General features: G+C 41.4%; 1 pseudogene; it reads left to right on the top strand.

Annotated features, from left to right (window-relative positions):
- Positions 1 to 7,326: 7,326 nt before the first annotated feature.
- LOC103374101 (potassium voltage-gated channel subfamily G member 2 pseudogene) lies at positions 7,327 to 8,109 on the top strand (annotated as a pseudogene).
- Positions 8,110 to 15,586: the final 7,477 nt, after the last annotated feature.

The following is a 15,586-nucleotide window of genomic DNA, read 5'->3' as shown; positions in this document are numbered from 1 at the left end:
GCTGCATTCAAACAGACTGCACAGAAAGTGGACCGTTAAAAGCAGGACGGCACGCGTTCCTCTGGACGCTGTGTCACGGTTCAGTTCACTCTTTGGCCCCGTAAGCCTCGAAACTTGTCCACTAAAATGAAATGGGGTTCACTTGTCTGGTGTTTGTCTGGAAAATGGCCCGTCAGCGCCTCTGTGGAAGTGTCTGCACATATTACCCAAAACCACTTCCTCAGTTAGCTCTGCATTCCTAACAAAAACTGCCCACACCACTCTGTCCACTCTTGAGTCCGCAAAGAAACGCTGTCAGATTTGGCTGCAAAGGCGCTTCATCATTCACTCGTCATTTCAAATGGAGATGTGCCGCTGTCAGGGGATGGATTGTAACGAGCACCTTTACCTCATTGTGAGATGCTGAGTCTGAAAAAAGTGTGCATGCAGTCAGTGGAGGCAACTTTGTCTCTTCTTCCATAAACTTACCACAGTAAAAAAAAACAACCTTGTTTAGCCATTATTGTGGCTTTAAAGGTGCAGCCTGTGATTCTGGGGAATGATGGTTGATATGTCGCTGGTTAGCATTATTTAGAAGTCCTAAATTTAACTTGTTCCTACGATATTACATTTAGATGGATATCTTTAGAAGTATTTTGTCCTCTCAGCCTTCATTTTGACATCTCAAATGTGAGAGGATGAACTGCTTTTCCTTGTCCTACATTACAATAATGCAAACATTGTTGGTTTTGTTACAAAGTAAGAATTTTAATAAATGAATTCACCTAATGCTCTAGGAAATACTGAATGTCATTTTCCTCTTTCTTAGCTTGTGTAGACCAAACAATTAATCAAGAAAATACTGGTCAGTCTAATTGGTAGTTGCAGCCCTAACGTTTTGTAGTTCTGCAGTTTTTGCTAGAAAATGTGTTTTGATGAAGTTGGCAGTGAACAGTGTGGGTGGGTCAGCGCTGTTCAGATCCAATACTGGCTTTGTTGCTGGTCCCCAATTTATTCTGCAAAAGAAAATCTCCAAATAATTCAGCTCCAAACTCAGCACTAGTCAAAGTGCTTTTTTGAGCTTTTAAAATAAGCAAACAATGGGCTTCGAGTTCCAGCAAGTCAAACCATTTAGCCCATTTATAATTCATGCTGGAGAAAGCAGGCCATCCTGTTTTGCCAGTTGTGATCATCGGGTATTGAATCAATAATAACGCATCTTTTTAATGAGACAAAAACCCTTTCTTAAAATCAGCAGCTCATGCACCTTCTAATCTAATAAGTGCTCTCGGTCTCTTCCATCAGTCGTACTTGTATGATTATACTGCGAGAAGTACTTTTCCCATGATTATTACTATTCAAGAGAGACATTCTAGATTACGAAATCATTTTCTCTCCACTGATTGCTGCGCTGGTTCTTCAGGCAAGGAACGTAATTGTCCTCATATTTTTGAGTGCAGGCTGTCAGTGACAAAAAAGCCACTCTGAGGAGACCAATCAGTGAGATTTAGCAGCCTGTCAGGTGATAGTTCAGTGTCATTCAGAGTCTCTGTGTCCAGAAATAGACATCTGCTTCAGGCCTTTTACAAAGATGAAGATTAAGAGGATGTGGGAAGGCGGATGTATCAGTGATGCATGGGTTGCAGATTTATGCAAAGAGTCATGTAAATTATATTTGCATGAGCAACTGGTGGTAAAGGAACAATGCAGGATTCAAAAGTACTCTTGTCTTCTTCAGGTGTTGTTTCTGAAGAAGGAAACAAAGAGAGATGACAGTGTGATGGAAAGTTTTATTCAGCTTCTCACAGATCCAGATCCGGTCACACTGGCACTGAGGCCCACTGGGCTGTGGCAAGACAAGTTTGTAAAACCACATATACCACATGTAATAAAATAATTGTTGCACTAAGATGGTTCTTAAACTTTTAAAAGCCTTTGCTGGATTTAGTTTTGACTAACTTACAGGAAAGTCAGTGATTCCGGTCCAGTGTTGTTTTTGTCAGATTCAGTGAACGTCTCCTCACAGTCCACTCGCTGTCCGTTTGCTCTGTGCTGGAAAAAATCCTGTGTTCGCACGCAGCTCTGGCTCTGTAAATAGGGAACAAAGTCCCTCGAAGTGATCGATATCACACGTTTCTAGTGTGTTCTGTGCATGTTCTTACTTGTGCACAGAGCAGGGACAAAGGGAAGTGGACAATCGCTGCAAGATGTGGCCTTAAATCCACCAAGTTAGCTACCTAAGCGCTAATTAGCTGCAGAGTCCACCTTTAAAAACAATGACAAATATATAGACAGTATAGACATACAACACACAGCATTGGTTGGTTCTTGGGTTCCATCTCCGAAAGTTTGTCAAATTCTAAAGTCTGCACACACTCAGGTATAGAAGATCACAATGGCCTGGCCACTTGTGTCAGCTCTGCCTCAGTTTATCACAGGAGTGAAAGTCTTTTTACCTGAGCAGCACTGACTTACATGACATTACCTGTGGGAATTTTAAGACTTCCAGCTACCTGGAATACAAAGTCCTCAAATCAGTGATTCTGATGGTTGGATGTTCATAAACATTTGGAATAAAGTCTCTGCTGTTACGATGAAGCTACAGTCAATAGGTCAGTTAGCTTAGCTTAGCATAGGACTTGGAAAGAAAACAACAAATCTGTCATTGTTCAAAAGTTTTTAAAAATTCAGGCTACATGCGCTGTTAAAATCACTGCCAGCTTCCTCCTCCATAAAGAAATAGTTCACAAGACAAAGAGGTGAAGCCCCTGCTGTTCGTCGCACACCCTTTTGTTTATATTGTATTATTTTTATGTTTTTGTGTTTCTGTCTTCATGTTGCTTTACCTTTTTTTTTTGCTGATTTCAATATCTTTGGACAGACTCAGGCTAACCTGCTGTTCTACCTGCTTCCGGTCTTTATGCTAAGCTAAGCCAACTGTCTACCTGCTGCTTCACATTTGATGGACAGACATGAGAGAAGTTTCATGTAACTCTCAGCAAGAAAGTGAAAAAGCTCCCAAAATGTCAATCAACTCTTTTAACGAGGACTAAAAACACTAAACAAAACACACTCTTTGGGGCACAGTCCAGCTGCAGATGCTTTAAACTTGCATTTATTTGGTGAAAAATCTCAGATATTCACATCCCAGTATTTGACATGTTGGTTTAGCTCCTCCTATATAACTCAAATTTATTCTCTGATCTGAAGCCACCCCTGGGTGCAGTGTCATCCTCAATAAACTGCTCCTGTCAGAAGCACTTTGCCGAGCCGCTGTGGAGGTGCTGCTCTCTGAACCCTCCCTGGGAGAAAGCGACCTGTTTCAGGATAATTGGCCTCACAATAGAGGAGCAAACGCTGAGGATAGCTGCAGGGCTCCTGCTCTTAATTTGTTGTGATGATGTTTGCGAGCCTCCCTGCATCCGCTCCGTTGCCTCGGGTCCAGTGCAGCCATCGTTAGCGAGCAAAGGCCCGGTTGCTGTACATATCTGGATCGCGTATCCAGATACTCGTGGTAAATAACACAAGAAATGCCTCGACTTGTAAAGAAAACACAACTTCTTATTGGATCCAAAGAGCTTTTTCAGAGGATGAGAAACGAAGTGCAGACAGACTGACACGTTTCGCTGCGTGAACGAATGATGACACTGTTCTGATTCAGCAGGAACAGCAGGGAATCTAACATCAGCGTCTCGGTGGAGTCAAAAACTCCATCAGAAACTTGTAAAAGCAGACATGTATGTGCTTGATCGTGATGGATTCTGGGTCAATCTGCTGAGAAAGGTTTTACAAGAGCAGGTCAGTGTTTGCTCTATAGAAACAGGTACATCTGGAAATCATATCGTTACCTGTAAATAAAAAACTTTTAGATTTATCTGAGGGAAAATCATTTTTAAAAAGAAGTTTCTCCCCCTTTTTTTTTTTGGTTCTTTTATTTCCAACATTTTCCTGCGTTACAAATGAAATATTTTCACTACTAACAACAAAAGAGCAGTACATGAATAAGGAAAGCTTTAAATTCTGTGTTTTTATTCCACAAATACTAAGAGCAGCATCAGCATGTGTAGGAAGAGTAACCACATGGATTAGGTTAATAAGCTGCAACTGTTGGGAGTTTACATTTTTCAATTTTAGGCTTTAAAAGATGTGTGCGGACAGCCACAGCATACAGCCTGTATTACTAACAGCTGGTGTCCTTTGCATCTTAAGAATACAGGCTATAGTTCATCAAAGCAGGAATGTTTTAAATAATAGACTGAGTGTCCCTATAAAATAAAAAATAAACACAGCATAAGCACGCAGATTAAATATTGAACATATGTTAATGCCACGTGTTCCATATAGCAGCTACGAGTCTCCTTTTGTCCACATTGAGCTCTGGGTGCTGTGATTAGGTCTGCATGGCGGCGTACGTTTCCTGCAGTATGTTAAAGAGCACTTTGTTCCACAGCCTGGTAATGAATTATTATTTTATTTCTTTGCATTGGGTTTAAACCGCAGCATGACATCAAGCTGCTTTTCTTTGAGCTTTTATTGCAATTTGACTTCAAAGAATATGTTTTTGACCTTCCCATCAAAAAAAAATAAATCACACTATCTTGAATTGTGGGTCTTCTTTGAAAGACTGTTTCTCTGTTTTCAGTCAATCAAGAGAGCGAGTTAAAAGCCATGATGTTGGATGGTGACTGGGTTTCCTCTCACAGCCTGAAGATATGATACTCAGCTGGACTGGAGATGTAAGTGACAAATAATATCAGGGCTTTGCTTGAATAATAAAAGTCGGCAAAAAAACCCAAAAACAAACAACTCCAGTCTGATGGCCTGGTGGTCAAAAAGGGCACAATCAAAGTAATTTGCATACCTTTGTAAAATGTTTAGTGACATTAGCTGTGTTTCCACCAAAATCTCCCAGAACTTTGAGACTTTCAAAGGAAAAATATTCCTTCAGGGCTTTGTTTTCTCCATTTTCACCATCAAAACCCACAAAGATGAGACTCATTTGATCATCCTTAGTGATAACTGTCATACTATGTCAAAATATTTACAGCCTTAATAACATTTTTAGGTAGATCATTATCCACTGCTGCTTATCCACAATTAGATCATGGACGCAGCAGTCTGTTGGATCTTATGATGTTATCTGTTTCTCTCCATCCATGAGAGATTCTTGGTTCTTGTGGACATCTACAGTTGTGTTCATACATACCCTGGCAGAATTTGTGATTTTTTGGGCCATTTTTCAGAGAATATGACTGATCAGAGAAAAACTGTGTTTACTCTTTTTAAATCATACTGACAACAGAAACTCCCCAAATGACCCTGATCACAAGTTTACATACCCCAGTACTTAATACAATGTATTGCCCCCTTTAACATCAGTGACAGCTTGAAGTATTTTGTGGTAGTTGTGGATGAGGCTCTTTATTTTCTCAGACGGTGAAGCTGCCCATTTTTCTTGGCAAAAAGCCTCCAGTTCCTGTAAATTCCTGGGCTGTCTTGCATGAACTCCATGTTTTAGATCTCCCCAGAGTGGCTTACTCATACTGAGGTCAGGAGATTGAGATGGCCACTCCAGAACCTTCATTTTATTCTGCTGTCAGACTGACAGGTGGACTTGGTATCGTGTTTTGGGTCGTTGTCATGTTGGAACGTGTTGGAACGTGTTGGAAAGTACGTCTCAGCACAGCTTCTGGGCTGATGAGTGCAAATTTTCCTGCAGTATTTTCTGATAACATGCTGCATTCATCTTGCCATCAGTTTTGACCAAGTGTCCTGTGCCTTTGTAGCTCATGCATCCTCACAACATCAGCAAAACACCTCCGTGTTTCACAGCAGGAACGGTTCATCACAGGCCTTGTTGGCTCCTGTACAAGTGAAACATTTATGATTGTGACTAAAAAGTAAAATTTTATTCTCATTACTCCAAATGACTTTGTTCCAGAAGTTTTGAGACTTTTTTTTCTGTGCTGTTTGGTGTATTGTAAGCAGAATGCTTTATGGCATTTGCGTAGTAACGGCTTTCTTCTGGCAGCTCGACCATGCAGCCTATTTTTCTTCAAGTGCCTCCTTATTGTGCATCTTGAAACAACTTTTTTTCAGAGTCCTGTATTTCAGGTAGTTATTTGTGGGTTTTTCTTTGCATCCCGAACAATTTTCCTGGCAGCTGTGGCTGAAATTTTTGCTGGTCTACCTGACCGTGGTTTGGTTTCAGCAGAATCCCTCATTTTCTATTTGTTAGAACCCTGTTGATTGGCATTGTCAGTTCCTTGGATATCTTTTTATGTCTCTTTCCTGTTTTATATTTCAATTACCTTTTTCTGCACATCTTTTGACATCTATTTTGCTTTCGCCATGAATCCAGAAACATCAGTGCAGCACTGGATGAAAGATGTAAGGGTCTGTCAGGAGCCCAGAACCTCACTGACCTTTTATACACACTGATTACAAGCAATCAGATCACTGGTGAGGATGTGAACCTTTAGCAGCCATTCAAACCCGTTTGTGTCAGCTTGTGTGCATGTTATCAGGCCAAAATCACCAAGGTATGTAAACTTTTGATCAGGTTTCTGTTGTCATTTGGATTTAAAAAGAGTAAACACAGTTGTTTGACAATAAATGGCTTCACCCAACCACTAACCATGAGACTCTTATCAGTCATATTCTCTGAAAAATGGCCAAAAAAAATCACAAATATCTCCCAAACTTATGCGCACAACTGTATTTGTCTTTCTGTGGATATCACTGATGGATGGATACAGACATAGATACAGTTACTGGTCAGTCATCAATGGATGTTCAAATGGATGGACCAGCAGGTAGAATTGATGGAGTATATTCACAATACAATCTAGATTCAAATGTCAGATTATATACAATACATGAATATTGACCAGATCAGATTGTCAGACATTGACAAATGTAATTTTGTTCACATGGTCGGCAATAAACAGGTGCACACCTGTCTACATCATCGATCCATGTTACACAGTCAGTGACACTTCTATAAGTTTCTTATTCTCTATGTGCTGGTTACTTCACCTCATGCATGCACATTGTTCTTAGTATCGTAGTATTAATATATTAACTTCTTACATTGTTGTTCTGCAGCTCTCCATTCGCTCAAATGTCAGCAGTGTTAAATTTAGATTGGTTGGACTGGATCAAGACCTGCAATCCATAACAGTAGGAGATCCACAATATAACTGAAAAGTGTGTTTATCTCTTCTGTCTTACAGAGACGTGCTGTGTTGCTGAATGGGTGAACAGCTCCCCGTCCCCTCACACACCTGCTGAAGCCCCCCTCCAATCGCACTGTGCAGGACAGGGTCCCCCAGCAGAGTTGCAGGGATGTACCAGGAGGTGGCTTTCCTGGCAGGCAGCACTGAACACCAGTTCACCACTTTCCGCTTTAATCGTGTGGAGAACCCACAAGAGGTCACATCCAAGAAGGGTTTGTTCTACAAGCGAGCCCAGCTCCTGCTCCAACCTCAGCCCCGCCAACAAGATGGAGCTGAGATCGGCCTGGCAGACGGGGCAGCCATTATCAACGTGGGGGGCATCAAGTACCACATCCCCTGGTCCACGCTGGATGACTTCCCCCTGACCCGACTGGGCAAGCTGCGCAGCTGCAGCAATGAAGCCGAGATCATGGACGTGTGCGACGACTATGACGGCAGCCGCAATGAGTATTTTTTCGACCGAAGCCCGTCTGCTTTTCGCATCATTGTGACTTTCTTGGCAGCAGGAAAACTGAGGCTCCTGAGGGAGATGTGCGCCTTGTCCTTCCAGGAGGAGCTGCTGTACTGGGGGGTGGAGGAGAACAACCTGGACTGGTGCTGCCTCAGGAAGCTGCGACTCAGACAGGAGGAGTACAAGGAGCAGCAGAGGCTGGAGGAGGAGGAGGCCGAGCTCACCTCGCCACAGTCCTGTGAGGAGAGCCAGCAGCCTCCAGGAGGGCCAGAAGAAACCTTTACGGGGGGCTGCATGCGGAGGCTGAGGGACATGGTGGAGAACCCCCACTCTGGCCTGCCGGGGAAGATCTTCGCCTGTCTGTCAGTGATATTTGTAGCCATCACTGCTGTGACGCTGTGTGTCAGCACCATGCCGGACCTCAGAGAGGAGGAAGAGAGGGTGAGTTCTCTCAGTAATAACTTTCTTATCCACAGATTTAAATTACTCAGAAAGTCCAAACTAATTTCTGGCACCCCGTATTTAGTCTCAGGAATGATGTCTTTTGAAATATTGGATTTTTTTTTCAGCAAAAGCAGCCGCATTGGGCCGCAAAATCATTTTAAAACGATGATTGAACAAAAAGGTGGCATCTCTGAATTGTAAAAGATAGCACAGGATTCATTTTATAATTTCAGAAAAGCAATAAAGCAGACAGCAGCTATCAATTATGGCTCCTACATAGTGTTACTGTCTGTGTAAGAAATCCAACATTGCATCCCAGTGGTGTCGAATTGCAGAATGAAACTTTCCGAAACATTATATGCTAACGAGATTTTCATGAGGAACACCACAGCTATGACTTCACACTATGTAAGCATGAAGGTAAGGGAACCCAGTCACAGGAATCCTTTTATTTTAATACAGCCCCAAGGTTGTGCGTGCCTCACAGCAGCTGCAGTAGAATTCAGATTATGTTGATGCAGCAGCCCACATACTGAGTCTTTCTGCGCTTTATTGTAAATCATCGTGACATAGACAGAGACGAAGGCTCAGGGACAGCAAGGCTTCCTCTCCCTTGACTTGAATACCCTATTGTGTTGCCCCCCCCTCACTGTTTCTACATATATTCCTTAAGAGCAACATGAGGTCCATATTCTCCCGTATGTGCAATAATTGACAGCATGCACAACAAGCACACGATAAAAAAGGCTGCGTTTTCACACATCTTTAAATGAATCTGGGCTTCAGTCCTGTATTTGCAAAATCCCACAGATATTCTCCCAATGCAGACGATTTTACTCGACCTGCTTCCAAAAATGAATATGAAATAAGCTCAAGTGAATATGAAATAAGCTCATTATTCTTATGTAACACCATGATTATGCAAATTGTAGCCATGAAGTCCTAATCCATACAGTCAAAGCTTGTTTATGCAAACCTTATCTAGACCAGCTGACCAGTGAACACAGTGTGTAAATGGAAAAACATTTGTTTACATTGTGTCGTGTTTCCTTTGATGCTTCATTTGAAGAGATGGATTTTAACCGTACACTGTGCGTGGTGTTTTAGGACTTTGGTGGAATAATTGAGTAAACTAGGAAAAACAGGACAAAATGTCTTAATTCTGCAGGGGAAGTTGGGAATCGTGTTTCAGGAAATATGCACATTTGCTTTCTTTGTGAGAGGTTTTGTCTGTGTTAACTGATGTGGGGGATGGTTAGCCTAGCTTAGCATAAAGAGTGGTTGAAACTAGCCTGCATTGGTTTTTGTAAAAAAAAAAAAAAAAGAAAAAAAAGGCTTAAAACTCACTAATTAGTACTTTTTTCATGTAAAAGTAAACATGACTGTTTGAGGATTCATTTAAAAAAGTAACTCACTACATACTTTTAATGTAGGTTAAGTCCAGCAAATAATTCATAACTGCATGTTAAGATGTACATCTGTGTTTAGTCACATTATTTGGCAGGGTGGCTAATATTTGGCTAGAAAGCTGCTAGACTCCTGATTAAAAGCTGCTAAACTGGTCTTAAAATCACCAAATCTAGCAAGAATTTGGCATTATGTTTTGTGTGTGTGTGTGTGTGTGTGTGTGTGTGTGTGTGTGTGTGTGTGTGTGTGTGTGTGTGTTTTAGAACAGATTCTGAATACTAGTAATCAACAATACTGATATTTGGAACCAATACATTTGGAATAAAAAGGAAAAGCTTGGTGTCAAAATTCAGACAAGACAAAATGCCTTTGTTAATTTATGGTTTACATGTTCAATCATTCATTTAGTCTTTATGTTAATAAGCTAACCATATGATAACTCCACTCTGCACAAAAGCATATTTACCAAATTGTGAAGCTATTTGTTTATTTGCAGTGTACCCCAAACACTCTGCACATCATCATAGCAAATACTGTATTGGCAACTAAAGTTAATCATTTCTGTAACGTGCCAAAGCTTGAACCTGCGAGGTAGACATTTCAATATGATGATACTCATACATCTCTGGCCTCTAATTAGGTCGGAAAGTGAAATCAGAGCACATCTACTTGTTGCTGTCTTTAGCTTTCATCTTACAGGAAGAAAAATATTGCTACCTCAGGCTTTTGTTCCCACTAACTACACATGTTGTCACAGTCCATGACAAGTGAAGCAAAAAAGCATATTAAAGCTTCCTCTGGAGCCTTTTCATGTCCGCCTTTGCCAGGGAGACTTAAGAAAAGCCTTGGAGATCTGGGCGCAGCGTCTTTGTAACGCCTTTGTATCACCTCTTGAATGACATATACAGACCAAAGTATGTAAAGAAAAGAGCCCTGCAGCTTCTTCCCCTGTCAGAGATACTGTATATCTTCATCAGTCGGGCTCAGGAGGAAGAGGGGGCATTTGTGTGAAGGGAGTAAACTTCAAAGGGAAAGCCAATCAGGAAAGCTAAGTGGGAGACAGCCGAACGAAAGCCCCGCTGTAACATAACCTCATCTTATCTCTAATTAAGTGTCATCTGTCATTACGTGCCTTTATCAATCCATAGCTTTAATTATTTGAATCAGAGGAGAAATGATTAAGGGGTGCGCTATGTTTCAAACTCCGGACAGCTGAAAACAGCGTCCCCGTGGCACCAATTAACCACCCAGAGGTTCCTGAAAAGTGTCGCTGATCCACAGAGGGAGCTGTGGTGGTGATTCATTAGGAGTGAGAAACGTATTTGAACCAGCTATGGGAGGCAACCCCAAAATGCAAGGGGTTGATGGAATAATGAGGTGGCCACGTCATTCTTGGAAAACTTACCACATCAACATGAGGATATTTCATGGAGTGTTGTGCGTCTTCACATACACTTAACCACAAGAAAAACTAGGAACTGAAAATTAAAACCAAGTACTTAAAATTCTCTGCATTTAAGGTGAGACACTGTTAAAACTTTAAAGACTGTGAGTGCACTTTTGTTTTCAAGTTTAGGTAAGGATGTAATTGGGCAGTGTGCACACAAATTAAAAATGAGACAAAGAAAATGTTCTCACAGTGGTTTTATAAAGAAAATAAAGGTGTGATGGAGCTGTTATGTTCCAGGCTGTTGTGGTGTGGGCCGTAGAGCATCTCGTCTCCTCATTCCCATTTTTGGAGGGAAGTTTAGCCTGGCTCTAAAAACCTATGTGTGAGTTCTGTGAGTGGGCTTTACTTTCTGTATTGTCTGCATTCACGTCAATGTCAAACAAAGCATTTATGTCACCGAACACTTCCATGGAGTTCAACTCAACTTGGTGAATTGCTCCTGTTAATTACCACATCTCTGAGTCGAGTCCGCCTACTCATCCTCTTCCATTACTGAGCATCCTGATATCCATTAGCTTTGATAGCCAACCATTTACATCTGTGCAGATCCTCACTAATGAAATGATGATGTTCTAAGGCACCTATTTGCAGATTGGAATATATTGTGTATTTGTTATTTCCACCACGCAGCAACATTAACACCACCTGAGTAACACTGTGTTGGTCCATCTTGTTGTACCAAAACAGCTCTGACCCACTGAGATGTGGACTCTAGAAGACCTCCGATGGTATCCTGTGGTATTTGGCACCAAGACGTTAGCAGCAGATCCTTTAAATCCAGGAAATTACGAGATTGAGCTTCCGCAGATCGGATTTGTTTCCTAGACACATCCTGTAGATCAGGGGTGTCAAACTCCGGTCCTCGAGGGCCGCAATCCTGCATATTTTAGATGTTTCCCTCTTCCAACACACCTGATTCAAATGATCAGCTCATCATCAAGCTCTGCAGAAGCCTGATAACGATCCTGATCATTTGAATCATGTGTGTTGGAAGAGGGAAACATCTAAAACTTGCAGGACTGCGGCCCTCGAGGACCGGAGTTCAACACCCCTGCTGTAGATGTTTGGTAGAATTAGAATTTGGGGATTTTGGAGGCCGGGTCTTTCCACAAACACCCCGTAACCCACATGGCACAAAAGATATCATGGTTCATCAGTCCACACCACATTCTTCCATTGCTCCATACTCTGGACAGGGATCTTCAAGGGGTCTCAGACCATTCTGTTCTCAGCGGGCTGTGATGCACTGGGTTTTTTGGCCCCTTTCTATCATAGCCGGAGTTAAGATTTTTTTTTTTTTTTAGCAATTTGTGCAGCAGTAGCTCCTCTGTGAGATCAGACCACCCTGACTTGCAGTCACTCCCCACATTTATCAGTGAGCCATGGGTGTCCTTGACCCCATCACCGGTTTACCCGTTGTCCTTTCCTGACCCAGTTTTGGTAAGGATAAATCACTGCATACTGGGAAAACCCCACAAGATCTATTGTTTGGAGATGCGCTGACCCAGTTGTAAGGATGTCACAATCTGGCCCTTGTCAAAGTTTCTCAGATTCGTACGCTGCCCATTTTCTTGCTTCTAACACATAAACTTTAAGATCTGACTGTTCACTTTCTGCCGCCATACTGTGGTGCCACTGTAATAAGATGATGTTTGTCACTTCACTGGTTGTAATGTTGTTGCTAATTGATGAGACTCGTGGCCCAACCCTGTCCAAGCCCGCAATGACTTGATACCACAATGTTTCTGACCTAAACACTGCTTTTGCTTAGAATTGTATTTGTGTATATACTCCATTAAGTGATTCCTTTTGGCCACTGTACACACATTTGTATACAGACTTTGATTTAGTAATGTTGTAGTTGCTCACGTTCGGCAGATACGAAGCTAATTGGAGTGTTGTTCTAGATCGCCTATCAAACATCAACCCAGTATTATGAGGCTTAGCTTTTAGCTTTGTGTTTTCCACCAACTCCTCAGGGAATATCTGACTCTTTAGCTGCTAAATGAGCCACTGTGTTCAGTAGATGCAAACTCTGATAGTAAGCAGCTGTGCAAGAAGAATACAGTTGCTTTTAAGAGTTTTTTTTTTTTAAAGAAAAAAGAAAACCCAGCCACCTGCTTTGAGCCATCATTGCTGTAAGAACAGTGCTCATTAGCAAACAGTTAGCAACCATCACACATCCAGTGGACTTAAATTATCATTATTTTAATTTATTCTGTTGTGTTTCTAAACATGTAATAAAGTTTGTATTCGCCCTCCCCAGCTCAGTTGGTCTTCACCAACTCTAGAAGCTGTTAGCTGCTAAATGCAACAACTTGCCTTTTAACTGTTTGATGCTGCAAAGCTTCAAATGTATGTAAAGCTGTAAATGGTTTGCTATGTTCACCAGATACCAAAGATACTTGATAATTAGCATCAGTTGATACTGGAGAGGTAGCAATTAAAAGGTTTGTAAAGGCGATTTGCTTAGAACAGGCCTGCTGTTGGGCTAAGCATAGGCGCCACTTTGTCTTACATCCAGCAGACAAAAAAAAATTGACGTAATCGTGTACTTAGCAGTCGTGTTTCTGAACATATAATAAAATGAAGTCTCTATTTACTTTCCTTCTCACTCTATCTGTGCCAGCTTTCAAGAGAAACAGCCATACCTCTTGGCTACTAATTGCTAAAATATATTATTGGTAAGCCAGCTGTTAATCTTGTCTTTCATCTGTTTGGTGTCGGGCACCTTTTTAACTGAAGACAACTTCCTGCTGTATTTGCAGGAAAACACACAAGTTACAGACCACAAAACCAAGACAATACGCTAAAAGATGCTAAAACGCTCAGTAGAGCCGAGGCTGCAGAGCAGGTTGACATTTGCCTCCACTGCCCCGTTCACAAACAAGTCATGAGACCCGTTGTTAATATGAAAAGTATTCATTTTGACCGGCAACTTGAACTGCTTGGTGAAAATGAGTTGTATCCCAGACATCAAAACACCATAACATTTTTATTTGCCAGTAAATGAAGTCATGCTTCACTGCTAAGCAGGAGGATAATGCAACCTAAAGCCAGGAAGGAGCTGTGCACTCGGTCACTTGAGCCAGACTTTAGCAGAAACCATAAGTTTTTAAGGAGCGGTCTGCGATGGAAAGCACTTAGCCGGCCGGTCTAATCTAATGTGGCTCTTAGAGAAACATTCAGTGTCTAAGAGACTTTTCTCTCATCCTCCGTCTCTCCCCTCATACACAAGAAAAAAAAAGAAAAAAAAAAGAGAAAAGCTATATTGCATTTCACATTTTATGGTCCCTCGTCCACGCTCTCTGGATGAATAGGGGATTAAACATCTCAAGTGTTTTGTCGATTGCTTCCCTCAGAATTGCTTACTCTGTTCACATAAGCATCTTTGAAAACTCTGTTCTTGTCCCATTTATCTCCTGAGAGAGGCTCGGCTGTGGATCTAACCTTTCAATGACTCTGCTCATGCCTCACAGCCCTGTACACTCCATTGTGATGTAAATCCAGCCACTTTAAAGTACACCCCTACCATGGCTATATATCATCACAGGGGAGCAGGGAGCCAGACCAGAAGTGTGAACATGAGGAAGAGAAATGTGGGCAAATGCTGTAGGAAAACAGAGATAATTTTGTCTTAGTCTGTGCTGAAAATAGGAGGTGCACATCACTCATTCCCGCTGACGGTGAGTTAGACACACTGCTGTTCATGCCCAGAGAAATGTACAATCCATCATGGTGGTGATGATTTGTGCTTCTCACCCGGTGTTTGGTGAATAATTCCATTTGGGTCGTGGAGGGATTTCTCTCCTACAGTGGAAATATATCACGTTGTATGCACGAACGTTCGCAAACCTTCACCACAATTAGGTTCTGGATGTAATGTTTAGAAATTGGATGTGCACTCACGTAATTATGCTATTATAATGCATCATATAATTTAGTTATAAATATACAAAAAGCAATCCGGAAATGTCAGTTAAAATATTCTTGGTAAAAGCACAGCACCAGCAATTTACATTTATTTTAAAAAATATATTTATCAATTTAACTTTGTTTTTTCTAACATTTGTGCCAGAAAAAGCCCAATTACCTCAACTACAACCAACGTAACATAGATAATTCATCAGTTGCATGTGATTTAAACCAAAATTTACCAATGTTTTGTAAAAATTAACTCAAAAGTAGTGACTCAGTATAATGTGAAAGGGTTGCGTTCAGCGATGCAAGAACTGGCAAGTCATATTAGAGTAAATGCTGATTCATTAAGCTCACAGAGGACAACAATCACCACCTTTTCTGCTCTCTTGATATTCTGGTCAAGTCGCAGTCTTCTCCTCTTGAACACTGCCACCAATAAAGGTCCCATATGGTGAAAATCCCTTTTTATTGTGCTTTGTGCTTGTTCTAAACTTGGAGGTGTAGAATAAAAGCTGTTCACTTCTGCCATTACTTCGGACAGCCTGTTCTTCCTGAAGGGGTTCTTAACAACAGAAGTTTATTGGTTTGCAGAGTAAAACTCTAAATCCCTAAAAAATCCCCTAAAACCAGGGGTTGTACAGTCATGGTGAAATTTTACCAACTTCGCAGTATTTAGAGCTGAAAAACTAAAACTCA

The sequence above is a fragment of the Stegastes partitus genome, unplaced genomic scaffold (genome assembly GCF_000690725.1).
Source record: "Stegastes partitus isolate 25-593 unplaced genomic scaffold, Stegastes_partitus-1.0.2 Scaffold2143, whole genome shotgun sequence".
NCBI lineage: Eukaryota > Metazoa > Chordata > Actinopteri > Pomacentridae > Stegastes > Stegastes partitus.
Note: the sequence above shows the minus strand (reverse complement) of the source record. Positions and strands in the feature narration are given on the sequence as shown.